Source organism: Chlorocebus sabaeus, chromosome 21, assembly GCF_047675955.1.
Source record: "Chlorocebus sabaeus isolate Y175 chromosome 21, mChlSab1.0.hap1, whole genome shotgun sequence".
Taxonomy (NCBI): Eukaryota; Metazoa; Chordata; class Mammalia; order Primates; family Cercopithecidae; genus Chlorocebus; species Chlorocebus sabaeus.
Genome location: NC_132924.1, coordinates 62,794,465 through 62,810,135, shown reverse-complemented (window position 1 = coordinate 62,810,135; position 15,671 = coordinate 62,794,465). Strand labels below are relative to the sequence as shown.

Here is a 15,671-nt window from a genome sequence, read left to right as displayed (position 1 = left end):
GACTGAGAAATCTAGATGATAAGAGAGGGGATAATATGGCTAAGGAGCTCAGCAACCTTATTTAAAACGGGTTAAAAATTGAGAGCAGAACCTCACTATACAATAACTATTTTTGAATATTTCTTTATAATTAAGTTTATAATTTAGAAAATATGTGTTTTCACCATATGAATATATTCATTCTTTAGAATGATCCTTTTAGGTCTGCAATTGACAGCTAATTATTTAATAAATAATATCTAGAAAACACATCTGCATTACACTTTAGTTTACATGTAGAATTGTACATTTATAAACAAATTCCATGAGCAAATAACTCTGCTCCCCTGCAAAAAGTCAGATAAGTCTACAGAAAGAGAGAATATTCTGCTTTTTGAAAGGATCATCTTAGCAAAGGTACATAAAAGACCTGGCCAAACAAACTAGCTCCTACTGCGTTCTTTTTAAAAGTTTGAATCACATTAGTATGACTCCTTAAAAAAGGAATAGTGTTTCTTTGCTTTTGTTTGCCTTTTTAAAGACATACATAGTTTTCACACTTTTTTTTTTTTTTTGCAAACATTATGGGTCCTAGCGACCTGTGTTTGTTCAGTTTCCCTTGGACTACGGAAAAGTCAGAGGCGCATTTCCAAGAGAGTACCGTGTGAAAACACAGTGGAGAAAATTTGTAGAGTAAGCAAAGGAAATGACCTCAAAAATTTTTTCAACAATTTGGCAGCAGCTTCCTATACCTGGGACTAGTCATATCAATCCTTGTTACTGTCAAATGTGTCCTAAGCAAGTGTCCCCTCTTTTTTTTTTTTTTTTTTTTTTTTTTTTTTTTTTTTTTTTTTTGCTATTATCTTGCTTCTTACCTTGTGCTACAGTAATTTATAAGAAGAGAAGTTTCAGATAAATTTATGCTTTATAAGAAATTTTCTTTTAAATTGATGCAAATGTCAAGGGAAGACAAAAAATATCCCCCAACTACACATTTCAGTTTCCCCCCTTTCCCTCTTTGCATACTATTCCAAAAAATCTAAAATATGCATTACTGAAGATTCTTTTGGATAACAAAAAAGGAAATGTACTCTGAGCATGAAAAATAATTTTTCTGAAGCCTTAATTCTTTCTAAAATGGAAAACTATTGGAAAACAAACATGCATAGTCCTAAGAACATTTTCCACTCACACACACAAAAAATTTAATTCAATTCAAATATCTAAACCTGAGTAGAATTTATGGTGATTGCTGTTAGTCTACATGCTTACCTGGGCTTTCTCTTCAGAAAAGCCATACTTTACTTCATAATCTTTTCTTTTTAACTTGACAACCTCATTTTCTGTCTTCTCACCTTCTTACACTCCAGCAATGATGACCTATTTTAATTCATTTTAACATATCCTGGTGTTTCATGGCCTCCATCAGTTTGCTCATTCTGTTTGCTTTAGGCATTATAGAATGTGTCTTTCTTCCTCTGTTCACTTGTTGAACTCCTATTCATCTTCCAAACCCTTTGTGCCAGTCAAGGTCCAGTATAAGAAATAAAAGTCAGCTGGCTATGCCAGACAGAAAGGCATTTAATACGAGGCATGAATTGCCAAAAAAACTGTTGAAAGGACTAGAGGAACACAGGTCAGGGGCCACCAAAAAGTTTTCAGGTCACATGGCTGCCTGTGTCACAGTTGTTCCACAGCCAAGGCTGGCAGTGAAACAAGGAGTCTGATCATTGCAAATATATATATATATACTGGATCATATACCTCAGCTGCTATCACTACTAAAGGAAAAATGAACTCTACCTCCCTTTGCCTTGCAAATTTTGCACCACAGCCTCTCATTACAGTTATTAGCCTTCCAACCTCAAGGTGTAGGGACATTGAAGAGAAGGAAATAGGTGCTTCTTGCCAATAGATAATATCTAAGACTTCATAGTTCAAGCCTCATATCTTCTTCTCAAGCCTCTGTCTGGACCTTCCACCCCCAAAGAATCTTGCTTCATCATTCCCTTCACTATATCACCTTTATTCTTTACTAAGCATATTCTTCTATTATCTTAGCAGTCCCACAATATTGCAATATAGTATTTTTAGATATATCTATACTTTATAAACCACAAAGTATCTAAGACAAGTCTCAATCAATTTACAAGTTTATTTTGTCAAGGTTAAGGACATGCTGGTGACACGGCCTCAGGAGGTCCTGATATTATGTACCCAAAGTAGTTGGGCAACAGCTTGACTTTATACATTTTAGGGACACATAAGACACCAATCAATACATGTAAGATGTACATTGGTTCAGTCCAGAAAGGTAGGACAACTTGAAGCAGATATATCTGCAGGGAGGTTGCAGGGAGCTTCCAGGTCATAGGAAGATTCAAAGATTTTTCTGATTGGCAATTAGTTAAAAGTTATTACTTAAACACCTGAAATCAATAGAAAGGAATGTCTGTGTTAAGATAAAGTGTTGTGGAAACCAAGGTTTCATCATTCAGATGAAACCGCCAGGTAGCAGGCTTCAAATCTCTTATCACACCTAAAAAGATGTCAGACTCTTAGTTAATTCTCTCCTGGATCAGGGAGAAAACTTGGAAATGAATGAAGATTCTCTAAAGAATGTAGATTTTCCCCACAAGAGACAGCTTTGCACAGCCACTTCAAAATATGTCAAAAAAATATATTTTGGGGTAAAATAGTTTGATTTCTTTCAGGGCCTGCTATCCATTGTGTGATGCTATACTAGAGTCAGGCTGGAATTATTTGGTGTCTTATTGCTGTTTCATCAGTCTTGAGATTTCTGTTTTAATGTTAATCCTGGTAAGCTGTGCCTGGATTGCAAATGGAGAGCAATATAATGGTGTCCAACCCCTGCTTCCCACCATGCTCTGAACTAGCTTTTCAGGTTAACTTTGGAATGCCCTTGGCTGAGGAAAGGGTGTATCAGTTAGCTGGGGGGGGCTAAGAATTTTATTTTTGGTTCACAAATACATGTGTTTATCATTTTATTCATCCTTTTTAATCTTTAGTGCCTAGCATAGACTCTGACACTTAATATATTTTGTACATTTTATTTCACCAAATTTTATTAAATATCACTTTAATTTGCAAAAGAATTACTAACTTTGAAAAGTGAAGTTTTCCGTTTCAATATCCACTTTTAGTAGATTTGAAAAATTTGGAGTTGGGAAGTGGTGACATTCAACTCTACTGAAATTTCAGTAAATTCTCCTTTTCTTAGAAGAATAACAGGATACTATTCAATTAAACATATGAAATGTGGGGGTTGTTTGGTTCTAATAGATTATTTACTTAATGTATTCTCCAGTGATCAATTTGCTCTTCTCAATTGGAAATAAAAAAATGAGGTATGTTACTGCACATATTTAAATTATAGTTCATTTGTAATTGTGTTAAATAACCTCTGGGCATGATGTAAGCCTCACAAGCAAGAATACAGCAAACAATTTGAATTTCTTTAAAAAAATAAAAATAAAAAAAGACCAAGTACCCATGCCTATGGAGCCTTGCTCACTGCTACCACAGCAGTCTGAGATTCAACTGCAAGGCAGCAGTGAGGCTGGGGGAGGGGCACCTGCCATTGCTGAGGCTAGACTAGGTAAACAAAGCGTCCAGGAAGCTAGAACTGGGTGAAGCCCATGGAAGCTCAAGGAGGCCTGCCTGCCTCTGTAGACTCCACCTCTGGGGGCAGGGCATAGCTGAAAAAAAGGTGGCAGAAACTTCTGCAGACTTAAACATCCCTGTCTGACAGCTTTGAGGAGAGTAGTGGTTCTCCCAGCACGGAGTTTGAGATCTGAGAACAGACAGACTGCCTCCTCAAGTGGGTCCTTGACCCCTGAGTAGCCTAACTGGGAGACGCTTCCCAGTAGGGGCCGACTGACACCTCATACAGCCAGGTGCCCCTCTGAAATGAAGCTTCCAGAGGAAGGAGCAGGCAACAACATTTACTATTCTGCAATATTTGCTGTTCTGCAACCTCCACTGGTGATACCCAGGCAAACAGGGTCAGGAGTGGACCTCCAGGAAACTCCAGCAGACCTGCAGCTGATGAACCCAATTGTTAGAAGGAAAACTAACAAACAGAAAGGAATGGCATCAACATCAACAGAAAGGACATCCACACCAAAACCCCATTTGTAGGTCACCATCATCAAAGACCAAAGATAGATAAAACCACAAAGATGGGGAGAAACCACAGCAGAAAAGCTGAAAATTCTAAAAAGCAGAGTGCCTTTTTTCCTCCAAAGGAACGCAGTTCCTCACCAGCAATGGAACAAAGCTGGACGGGGAACGACTCTGACGATTTGACAGAAGTAGGCTTCAAAAGATCAGTAACAACAAACTACTCCAAGCTAAAGGAGGATGTTCGAACCCATCACAAAGAATCTAAAAACCTTGAGAAAAGATTAGACGAATGGATAACTAGAATAAATAGCATAGAGAAGAACTTAAACGACATGATGGAGTTGAAAACCATGGCATGAGAACTACATGGCACATGCATAAGCTTCCACAGCCGATTCAATCAAGTGGAAGAAAGGGTATCAGTAATTAAATACCAAATTAATGAAATGAAGCAAGAAGAGAAGTTTAGAGAAAAAAGAGTAAAAGAAACGAACAAAGCCTCCAAAAAATATGGGACTATGTGAAAAGACCATATCTACATTTGATTGGTGTACCTGAAAGTGATGGGGAGAATGGAATCAAGTTGGAAAACACTCTGCAGGATATCATCCAGGAAAACTTCCCCAACCTAGCAAGGCAGGCCAACATTCAAATTCAGGAAATACAGAGAACACCACAAAGATACTTCTTGAGAACAGCAACCCCAAGACACATAATTGTCAGATTCACCAAGGTTGAAATGAAGGAAAAAATGTTAAGGGCAGCCAGAGAGAAAGGTCGGGTTACCCACAAAGGGAAGCCCATCAGACAAACAGCAGATCTCTAAGCAGAAACTCTACAAGCCAGAAGGGAGTGGAGGCCAATATTTGACCTTCTTAAAGAAAATAATTTTCAACCCAGAATTTCATATGCAGCCAAACTAAGTTTCGTTAAGTGAAGGAGAAATAAAATCCTTTAGAGATAAGTAAATGCTAAGAGATTTTGTCACCACCAGGCCTGCCTTACAAGAGCTCCTGGACAAAGTATTAAACATGGAAAGGTACAACCAGTACCAGCCACTGCAAAAACAGGCCAAATTGTGAAGACCATCGATGCTAGGAAGAAACTGCATCAACTAATGAACAAAATAACCAGCTAACATCATAATGACAGGATCAAATTCACAGATAACAATATTAATCTTAAATGTAAATGGGCTAAATGCTCCAATTAAAAGATACAGACTGACAAACTGGATAAAGACTCAAGACACGTCAGTGTGCTGTATTCAGGAGACCCATCTCACATGAAGAGACATACATAGGCTCAAAATAAAGGGATGGAGGAAGATCTACCAAGCAAATGGAAAATTAAAAAAGCAAGAGTTGCAATCCTAGTCTCTGATAAAACAGACTTTAAACCAACAAAGATCAAAAGAGACGAAGAAGGTCATTACATAATGGTAAAGGGATCAATTCAACAAGAAGAGCTAACTATCCTAAATATATATGCTCCCAATACAGGAGCACCCAGATTCATAAAGCAAGTCCTTAGAGATCTAGAAAGAGACTTAGATTCCCACACAATAATAATGGGAGACTTTAACACCCCACTGTCAACATTAGACAGATCAACGAGACAGAAAGTTAACAAGGATATCCAGGACTTGAACTCAGCTCTGCATCAAGCAGACCTAATAGACTTCTACAGAACTCTCCACCCAAAATCAACAGAATATACATTCTTCTCAGCACCACATCACACTTATTCCGAAATTGACCACATAGTTAGAAGTAAAGCACTCCTCAGCAAATGTAAAAGAACAGAAATTATAACAAACTGTCTCTCAGACCACAGTGCAATCAAATTAGAACTCAGGACAAAGAAACTCACTCAAAACTGCACAACTGCATGGCAACTGAATAACCTGCTCCTGAATGACTACTGGGTACATAACAAAATGAAGGAAGAAATAAAGATGTTCTTTGAAACCAATGAGAACAAAGAAACAACATACCAGAATCTCTGGGACACATTTAAAGCAGTGTGTAGAGGGAAATTTATAGCACTAAGTGCCCACAAGAGAAAGCAGGAAAGAACTAAAATCAACACCCTAACATCACAGTTAAAAGAACTAGAGAAGCAAGAGCAAACACATTTAGAAGCTAGCAGAAGGCAAGAAATAACTAAGATCAGAGCAGAACTGAAGGAGATAGAGACACACAAAAAAACCCTTCAAAACATCAATGAATCCAAGAGCCGTTTTTTTAAAAAAATTAACAAAACTGTTTGACTGCTAGCAAGACTAATAAAGAAGAAAAGAGAGAAGAATCAAATAGATGCAATAAAAAATGATAAAGGGGATATCACCACTGATCCCACAGAAATACAAACTACCATCAGATAATACTATAAATACCTCTACGCAAATAAACTAGAAAATCTAGAAGAAATGGATAAATTCCTGGACACATACACCCTCCCAAGACTAAACCAGGAAGAAGTTGAATCCCTGAATAGACCAATAACAGGCTCTGAAATTGAGGCAATAATTAATAGCCTACCAACCAAAAAAAAGTCCAGGACCAGATGGATTCACAGCTGAATTCTATCAGAGGTACAAGGAGGAGCTGGTACCATTCCTTCTGAAACTATTCCAATCCATAGAAAATGAGGAAATTCTCCCTAACTCATTTTATGAGGCCAGCATCATTCCGATACCAAAGCCTGGCAGAGACACAACAAAAAGAGAATTTTAGACCAATATCCCTGATGAACATCAATGGAAAAATCTTCAACAAAATACTGGCCAAGAAAATCCAGCAGCACATCAAAAAGTTTATCCATCATGATCAAGAGGGCTTCATCCCTGAGATGCAAGACTGGTTCAACACATGCAAATCAATAAACATAATTCATCATATAAACAGAACCAAAGACAAACACCACATGAGTATCTCAATAGACACAAAAAAAAATAGCCTTTGACAAAATTCAACCACCATTCATGCTAAAAACTCTCAATAAACTAGGAATTGATGGGTCGTATCTCAAAATAATAAAGCTATTTATGACAAACCCACAGCCAATATCATACTGAATGGGCAAAAACTGAAAGCATTTGCTTTGAAAACTGGCACAGGACAGGGATGCCCTCTCTCACCACTCCTATTCAACATAGTGTTGGAAGTTCTGGCCAGGGCAATCAGGCAGGAGGAAGAAATAAAGAGTATTCAATTAGGAAAAGAGGTAGCCAAATTGTCCCTGTTTGCAGATGACATGATTGTATATTTAGAAAGCCCCATCATCTCAGCTCCAAATCTCCTTAAGCTGATAAGCAACTTCAGCAAAGTCTCAGGATACAAAATCAATGTACAAAACTCACAAGCATTCCTATACACCAATAATAGACAAACACAGAGCCAAATCATGAGTGAACTTCTATTCACAATTGCTTCAAAGAGAATAAAATACCTAGGAATCCAACTTACAAGGGATGTGAAGGACTTCTTAAAGGAGAACTACAAACCACTGTTCCTGCTCAGTGAAATAAAAGAGGACACAAAGATATGGAAAAACATTCCATGCTCATGGATAGGAAGAATCAATATTGTGAAAATGGCCATACTGCCCAAGGTAATTTACAGATTCAATGCCATCCCCATCAAGCTACCAATGACTTTCTTCACAGATTTGGAAATAACTATTTTAAAGTTCATATGGAACCAAAAAAGAGCCCACATTGCCAAGACAATCCTAAGTGAAAAGAATAAAGCTGGAGGCATCAAGATACCTGACTTCAAACTATATTACAAGGCTACAGTAACCGAAACAGCATGGTACTGGTGCCAAAACAGAGATATAGACTAATGGAACAGAACGGAGTCCTGAGAAATAATACCACACCTCTACAACCATCTGATCTTTGACAAACCTGACAAAAACAAGAAATGGGGAAAGGATTTCCTATTTAATAAGTGGTGCTGGGAAAACTGACTAGCCATATGTAGAAAGCTGAAACTTGATCCTTTCCTTACAGCTTATTCAAAAATTGATTCAAGATGGATTAAAGACTTAAATGTTAGACCTAAAACCATAAAAACCCTAGAAGAAAACCTAGCCAATACCATTCAGGACATAGGCTTGGGCAAGGACTTCATGTCTAAAACACCAAAAGCAATGGCAACAAAAGTCAAAATAGACAAATGGGATCTCATTAAACTAAAGAGCTTTTGCACAGCAAAAGAAACTACCATCAGAGTGAACAGGCAACCTACAGAATGGGAGAAAATTTTTGCAATCTACCCATCTGACAAAGGGCTAAAATCCAGAACCTACAAAGAACTCAAACAAATTTACAAGAAAAAAATCAAACAACCCCATCAAAAATTGGGCAAAGGATATGAACAGACACTTCTCAGAAGAAGACATTTATGCAGTCAACAGACACATGAAAAAATGTTCATTGTCACTGGCCATCAGAGAAATGCAAATCAAAACCAAAATGGGATACCATCTCACACCAGTTAGAATGGCAATCATTAAAAAGTCAGGAAACAACAGATGCTGGAGAGGATGTGGAGAAATAGGAAGACTTTTATACTGTTGGTGGGACTGTAAACTAGTTCAACCATGTAGAAGATAGTGTGGCCATTCCTCAAGGATCTAGAACTAGAAATACCACTTGACCCAGTCATCCCATTACTGGGTATATACCCAAAGGATTATAAGTCATGCTGCTATAAAAACACATGCAAACGTATGTTTATTGTGGCACTATTCACAATAGCAAAGACTTGGAACCAACCCAAATGTCCATCAATGACAGACTGCGTTAAGAAAATGTGGCACATATACACCATGGAATACTATGCAGCCATAAAAAAGGAATGAGCTCATGTCCTTTGTAGGGACATGGATGAAGCTAGAAACCATCATTCTGAGCAAACTATCTCAAGGACAGAAGAGTAAACACCACAGGTTCTCACTCATAGGTGGAAATTGAACAATGAGAACATTTGGACACAGGGTGGGGAACATCACACACCAGGGCCTGATGTGGGGTAGGGGGGAGTGGGGAGGGATACCATTAGGAGAAATACCTAATGTAAATGATGAGTTAATGGGTGCAGCACACCAACATGGCATATGTATACATATGTAACAAACTTGCACGTTGTGCACATGTACCCTCAACTTAAAGTATAATAAAAAAAATTAAATTAAAAAGACTAAGTATCAAAAGAATGTTCAAATAATGTTCAGAATATAATTTTATGTTCACTCACAATAATTTCTTCACTCAAGTGTGGTGGACAGATAAAAAATATCTATACATAGCCCTCCTCATCCTTGGAGCGGGGCTGATCTACTTTTACAAACCAAACTAGGCATGGTCCTGTGATTCTAAACCATGAAGTTACATATTTTTTAAATATCCATAGACATGTAATATTCCTCCGGACTCCATGCAAACACCAGTTGTCCACCAAAGACTTGATTAAAGGGAAAACTAATATTTAATAAAACTAGTAATGAATTTTTAAATACTAAACTAGAAGTGTTTTGTGTAAAATTATACCACAAACTAAGCGATTATTGTATAGCTAAAGGTGGATTTACTTTAAGTTTCACATAAATTCTGTAATAAGAACCAAAAGTAAAATTAGACTATACTAGAGAAAAATCAGAAGCAGGCATTGCAATAATCAGTACAGAAATTAACTGCAGAAGATATAGCTTTCATCATCAGCTCTCAAGATACTTTTAAGTGTTTCTCCTGACCTTTAAGTGTTTCTCCTGACCTTTAAAATGTAGCTTGAAATAGAAGCTAAATTTAAGAGGCAGAAACACTATCACAATCAAATTAATACTTGGAAGACACTAGATCTATTATTTCCAGGAAAAGGGATAATTTTGGTACAACTAGTAAAAGGTATATCCCAAATAAATTGGTTTTTCAGCCTACTTACTATCTACTTTCTTCCAAATTGTTAACTTATAAAGACTTCTTCTAGCTCTAAGCAAGAAACTAAAGCCAAAAACTCTAAATTCCTACTCTTGTGATCTTGAGACTAAAACTCTGAAAACACTTTTGTCCTCTATCAGATGGCCTTTTGCTTGGAGCGGCCAGGAGGGGGCACAGGAAAAAACCCTGGGAGGCAGGGAAGGGGAGGAAAGAATTCTTACTTCCTGTTCCTGTCAGTTGCAGAACACTAGCTCGCACTCCAACAGCACCCATTTGCATTCCTAGAACTAGTTTCATTGCCCTCTTCTCAGAATGATTCATGGTAGCCAGAGCATGACTCCTCTTAAGTAATCTGAGCCCCAACTTACAGAGTCAGTACTCTTCTAGATTTTGAAATCCCTAACCTCTTCCTTTTGTGCTTCTGGCCCTGGAGATGGTAGCTACTTCTTGCTGTTATCTCTGGGCTTTCCCCCTTTATTCTTTCAGCCTTATTTAAGACTATGTTCCCATTGTTGAAATACCTAGTGTGCTTCCTGTTTTCCTGACTCAACTTTCATCAATACATATATGAAAAAATGATCTTTAAATTTTAGGAAGGAGAACCCACGTAAAAGTATTTAAAATTCTACATAGATCTTCCAAAATTGAAAACCATTTCAAACACAAATGGATTTCATACATATATATATACATATATATGTGTATGTGTGTATGAATTTTATATATATATATGTGAATTATATATATATAAGTGAGCATATATATGAGAAAGACTCCTTTAGAAGAACTTTGCCTACATGGTACAAATAAGCATAGGTTTGGGGATTTTACACACAGAAATGGACTTATGCCATATATATTATTCTGCACACAAAACAGTTAACTGTGGTAGTGACACCCTAAAAAGTGAGAGTGAGAGCAAAGATGACCTTCATTTTTCACTTTTGACATTGATTAGGATTTTTATACTAAGCATTTACTTTTGCAATTAATTTTTTTAAAATGTGTGCTGTTGAAGCAAACTATTTTCTGTTGTTTTACAGGGTTATTGATAGGATCACCAGCCCTATCCTTTTAATTGCCTAACGCAGTCTTAGGTAGTCTACTGTAGGCAGACATTAAATCTGACTAATGCTGGCCTCAAGTTTGTCCTCTCTAACTTGGCAAAAATGATTAACCGTTATGGTTCAAGCCATGTATGTAACACTCTAGTCCAGGTTTTCTTCATGTTGAATATCCATGCCTTTGTAAGCATAACACAATTTCTGATTCAGTATAACACTGGGGTCATCTTTACAGAACACAGATCATGTTACCAAAAGTGACTTCAAACTAAAGTAAAACTTCTATATTTGTATTTCTCAAACATGGTGAAAAAGAAAAATGGTCCTAGCAACATTTTTTATCACCGTTTCTTCTTTCACCCCTGCTGTGACATTATGTTTGTGCTCCCAAGCTACACCCCCAAATCCTCCTCACACCTCACAACAGAAACAAAAACAAAACGAAACTCCTCCAGCAATTTCTAGTTTCTCTTTTCTTCTTGATTTTGCATCACAAAATCTCAGATATTAATCTGTCCAATATAACACATTTTGGACAGCCTAGGAGAGGAAGAGTTTGAGTAGGTCAGACCAGAATTCTTTTGAGTAGGAAGGAGGAATTTAAGGAACTGACAGCAGATAACTGATATCCAACCATGCTTATTAACCCCGTGTAGGCTGCATGGTGCTATAGCTTTCTCTCCCTATAGATTGAGGGCTCCAAATGTATCCTTTACGACAGTGATGTCCGCTTTGCAGAACTAACATTTTTTTTCTAACGCTAGCAAGATAGGATGGGGATTTTGAACTTGTTAAATTACAACTGTTTACAGTGGCAGCTTCCGTTTGAGGCTCCGTGGTACCTCCCATTTGTGAGGGTCTGTGGTACCTGCATGCAACTATAGCATTTTTCATTCTTCCCAAGCAATAAGTCACTAGAGATATTATTTATTCATTTCCAACTCAGTATTCTAGAAGTTAGGTAAGTGCAAATAAACATGGACCTAAGAATCAGGAGAGTTATAATTCATAATTCTTCAAAAAAATTCATAATTGTAATAAATGTAATATTTTTGTTCAGTTTCACTATCAAGAATAAAAAAAGAAAAATGCCTCTTCTACCACTTTTTAACTAATATATGTGAAGTACATAAAATACGTACAATAATAGGAACACGTACAGGTACATTAGGTAGCCACTGATTTCTTGTTTGAAATATAAGGTATATGAAGTTTAAAGCACTGGTAGAAATAGTAATATTTATAGTTGTTAAGGAGAAATAAGAAACATCATTCCCAAGAGAAATGAGTTTGTCAAATAACCAAGGAGGAAAGGAAGGAAATTATTACAGCAAGGAAAGGAGAGAAATAGCAGAAACTGCAATGTTGAATGCAAAGATGCCTATAAGTAATGAGGAATGGGATCTAATGTCAGTGAATTCATCTGGCCACCCCAGCTAGTAGCGGCAGAGCATGAGATTTAATCGCTTTTTGGCATTTTACCACTGGCCTTCTACTGAATTAACAATAGAAAGCTCTTACCTCAAAACAGATTAAAATACTAATTTGTATACAAATCATAACTATAAAAGTCTATTATACCATCTTCAAATTCTGTCACTGGATCTCTCCATTTAAGAAAGAAAAACAAAATACATCACAGCTCCATTTGATAATCTCACACATTGGGTAATTTTTCTTTTATTTTCAGCGGTTTTGTTTTAATGTGGAAATCCCTCACAAAAAATTAATCATAGGATGCTGTCCAGGTATATTTTAGTGCTCTGGGAAAAGATGAATAGTCAACCTATAATAAAGCTTGTTCAAGGCCTAGTAATCACTGCAAATGCTATGGCCTAGTTTGGAAGGCCACCTCAATCCTTATCATTGCTTACAGACAGCAATAAAGCACAAAAACACTGCTGAGTAATAGCTGGTGACCTCATCACTCTTTCCTACAGAATGTCGTCCTTTATCATTGTCAGTCTCAAATCAATGATTAGAATACAGCGCTGGTTATAAATCCCCACTTGCCTTCTGCTTCAATGTAATACAACCATTCTGTTTGTTTGCTCCTCAACCTCAATTTGCAGGAAAGGAATTGCAAAGATCAATCGGAAACCTCAACTTATGCACAACTACTTGGAAATCTTTTTTTTATATTGATGTAGTGTCAATGAAAATGAAAGTGAAAAAATACTACTCACTTGAGGGAAAAAAAAAAGAAATACTCTCAAGAGCTATGTTCAAGTACAATACAAAGGTTGAGTGATTGGAATTCTTTTGTGGATAACCTGAGTGATAGTGGAAGAATACTAATATGTTGGGCCTTGGAGAAGTTGTTAGCCTAATAATCTCTGCCTTCTCTTATAGTGCATGAGTGCAAGACTCTTATTCTGAAAAAGAAAAATAAAGTACTGAGAGATATTTAATGCCAGTAAGAGGCAATAATGGTACTTAGAAATTTAACAAGCCAAAGACAAATCCAGGACTTAAAATTTATCCCCGGCAATAACCATAATTAGTTAAAAAGATCTCACCAAAGTTCTAGATCCATGTCAGAGGAGTACAAAAGAAAGAACATCTCAGTACGTAATTGCCACTAGATCTCTAAATGCCTCTAAACCTCTTTCTTAACTCTTACTGCAGTCTATACCACAGCTTGAGGTTCCTGTTTAGTACTATCAGCATTATCTTCCTAGGACTGATTCTTATATAGGAGCCCCCTGTAGATGGATATCACTAAAGAACACCACGCCTCTCTGGTTAAATTTGAAAGGATCCTTTTATTCATTTTGTATGTTATCAAACAAGAAACAGAAAAACACTGATTCTGGGATACTCTGTAGCCAGCATGGGAAAACACTGCAATTGAGCAGTGTACCATGGCAGACACATTTTTGAAATCTAATTTTTTGTTTCTTCCTATCTTTTTCCTTTTCCCTTCCCCAACTGAAAAGAAAGCAGACCCTGCGCTTCTTTGCTTCAGGGAAAGGTATAGGATGTTGATTCCTTAAAGGAAGTAGGACCCCATGGAACCAAAAAGAAACCTGAAGAAAAAGACAGAACTTTCTCTGAATTAACAAAAAACGTTCTCCAAACTGAGAAAGACAAAAAGTCTGTGGATGTCTTCAGTGACGGGGACTTGTTTCCTGCTCACTAAAAATGTGGCAGGACCTCAGAAGAAAAGGCCAATTAGTACAGACTGTGGGGTAAGCTGCCTCACCCAAAAACATCACACTCCAAGAGTGTCAATGAAGCAGTAGAGAAGTGGCTAGAGGAGCAGGAAGGACTAGGCAGATGGGACTAACAGGTCCTCCATCAGCACACATGTGAAAAGCTAACACAATCACAATTATCCTCACAATACCTTTAAATGCTCATTAAGTACAACCTACAAATATATAATCTCTCAGTAAATTCAAGTCAGCCAGCTTACCTCCAACAGTGGAACAGTTCATATTTCTTCCACTGAACCCCAGATCAAGTACCTGGATTATGGTAAAGTGTGATGTGCAAAAAAAAACACCCATCAGAAGTGAACTCAGTTTAGCTAGATGCTTGCTGAAAATGAATGATAGAGGAGTAGATACAAAGAATCCACTTCAGGTTCACTCCTGAGTGTTACCTTCTTGAATGCCCTACAAATAAGAAGAATTCCCTGATCGATTTTTTCTCACTTTTTCTTTAACAGAGGGTTGAATTTCACTGGATTATATGAAAGAATTCAACTAGATTAAAAGATAAATACATTAAGCAGGAACTTCTGTGAGGAGGGTTTCCCAAATAACCTATGTTATTACGTGGTTATCATGTGATGTGCAAAATCATTGGTCATGTTTTTGTTCTGAAAGTAGAATGGAGAGTTGAGAATTTGGAAATGCTTACTTCTCAAAGACAGAGTGTGTTTTGTTCAAAAGGGAATTAGCTTTAGCGCTAACTCGACTTAGGGTGAAGTGAAAGGCCTCAGTTTGCCTGTGTGCTATGTGTACTGATCTCAGGCAAGTTACCGAATCTCTTTATTCCTCAATTACTTCATCTATGAAAATGTAATAAGGTGGGGAGTGGGGAAACAAATAATCAATTTGAAAATGTACACAAACTATATGCCATAGCCTAGTCGCTGGAATGCAGCAATTGTTGGCTTATTTCTCCACCCTACTCTCGTCTCAAACCTTATTCCTTATTCTACCATTGCCATTCTTTTTTTATTGAAATTCAGAGAATGTCACCTTAATTTTCTAATGTTTGCTATAATGCTTGCAATGGCTTAGGCTTCATATAAAATTTACAAAATATTATTATATTTTCACATCTTCTTACAGCAAAAACTTTAATTCGTTTTCTTCAAAAACTTCAATATCTCTTAGCTGTTAGCTTTAAAGCAAATAAAAGAGAGACAGAATAAAGCAATTTAATAAAAATTGGATTTGCCTTTTTAAAAGAAAGTTTTAGTCTTCCTAAATTGGCCCTTTGATGTAGATAATTTTCAAAAGTGGGACACTTAATAGATTAAAAGATCATGTTAAAGTCTTGCCTCAGAGGAATCAAGATTT

At 36.9% G+C, this 15,671-nt stretch overlaps 1 long non-coding RNA gene across 1 annotated transcript in view; it reads right to left on the bottom strand.

Moving 5' to 3' along the window:
- Positions 1-15,671, bottom strand: part of LOC140709671 (uncharacterized) — a 394,478-nt gene that overhangs the window by 197,155 nt on the left and 181,652 nt on the right. The gene's annotated exons all lie outside the window — the stretch shown is intronic.